This window comes from Pteropus alecto, unplaced genomic scaffold (assembly GCF_000325575.1).
Source record: "Pteropus alecto unplaced genomic scaffold, ASM32557v1 scaffold38, whole genome shotgun sequence".
Taxonomy (NCBI): Eukaryota; Metazoa; Chordata; class Mammalia; order Chiroptera; family Pteropodidae; genus Pteropus; species Pteropus alecto.
The window spans coordinates 9,938,190-9,939,838 of record NW_006442512.1 but is presented as its reverse complement, the minus strand read 5'-3'; positions in this window follow the sequence as shown (position 1 = coordinate 9,939,838).

The following is a 1,649-nucleotide window of genomic DNA, read 5'->3' as shown; positions in this document are numbered from 1 at the left end:
AAAAACTTGTTTCCTGTGTTCTGGCAAAGTAGAAAAGTAAAGAGGGAGTAAGACCTGCTCCTGGTATTCAAAGTTATAAGAGAAAGAAAAAGGAGATATGCAGAGCCTGCCTGGTCAGGAGGAGCCGGGCTTGGCCAGAGGAGGGACTCTGGAACTAAAACAGGAAGGTCTACGAGATGTTCTACAGTAACTGGGTTCACTCTATATTCACAACATTCTTCTCACAGTTATCTCAGACACAGAAGCACTGACCAGCAGGTTCTCCAGAGAAGAAAGCAGTAATGAAGATATTCTTAAGATGGAGAGAAGCAACTTAATGTGCCCCTGGCACACTAGCAGACTGGTTTTGTTTTGCTTGTTTGTTTTTTTTTTGTTTTTGTTTTTGTTTTTTGTTTGATCTTGTTTGTTGATATACTTTGGTTACATTCGGATTTGGGATTTGGGTTTGGATTTGGTTTGATTTGGTTAGGGTGGCAGTTTTAATTCTATTCTTTCACTTCTAATGTGCAAACCAGTTCACAGGTTTGTTCCCAACTTTCCTGCTGTCTAATTTTTTATATTCTCTCTTATTTACCCATTTTCTCTACCAGTTCTCAAAATCTATAATGATGATAAATACATCTTATATTTATATGGCATTTAGTATATAAGTACTTACACATGTCATCATTTAAACCTTATGATAACCTTATGCAATATATATTATTGTCACCATTTTACAAATAAAGAAAATAAGATTAAAATCAAATACTTTCTTTCCAGTTCTGTAACATCTGACATTATTAGGCACTTGTAAAGAGCAAAGCTTTGTGCTAGGCACTATATCTGCACTCTCAATTCTCACAACATCCCAGAGAAGTAGGCATTATCAATTCCACTTAAGTTACAGATGAGAATACACATGCTCTAGCAAGATTAGGTAACTTGCCCAGTATCACAAAGTTAGTAACTGGTATAGCCAAAATTTTCCTGAGGTTACAAAACCACTAAACAGCAGAGCCGACACTAGAATCCAGGTTTTCTGATTCTGAATCAGGGGTAAATCTATTACTGTTCTTTTATTTCTACTTCAAGCTCTGTATCGAGGCTCTGTATCTTTTGTTAAAACATTCTAAAATAAAGGTATGGAAGACATTAAAATAAAAAGAAATATTTTCGCTAGTGGTTATGCTTACCACACTAGAGCACAAAGAGTAAAAAGACCCCACTGAAGCTGATTCATCCCATAGTTTATCTAGTGTTATAAAAATGAAAGACTCCTACAGTTTCCTGGCTTTGCTGTCTTAGAGATGAAATGCCCTCAGGGTTCATAAATAGGTTTTGTTCTTTTGGAGTGCTCGATATTCCAAAGTGGTTTTTTTTTATCTCTAAAATATTAAGTAAACAGTGCAAAGTACTTAAATGGGCTCTGGGGTTACCTCTGGTTTGATTCTGACCCTTCAGCAAAGCTATTGAAATATAGATCTGGAGAACTCATCAAAAGAAAACCAAATTCACAGCTTTCTTTAAATATTTTATAGCCTAATGTTTTAGTGTTTCACCTGCCTGCTGCCTCTGCTGGTTTATGAGCAGCTGTCACTAGCACATGGATTGTGTTGCCCGCATGGACCCCGCATCCACAAAAGCAAGACCCAACAGCAGGAGACTGG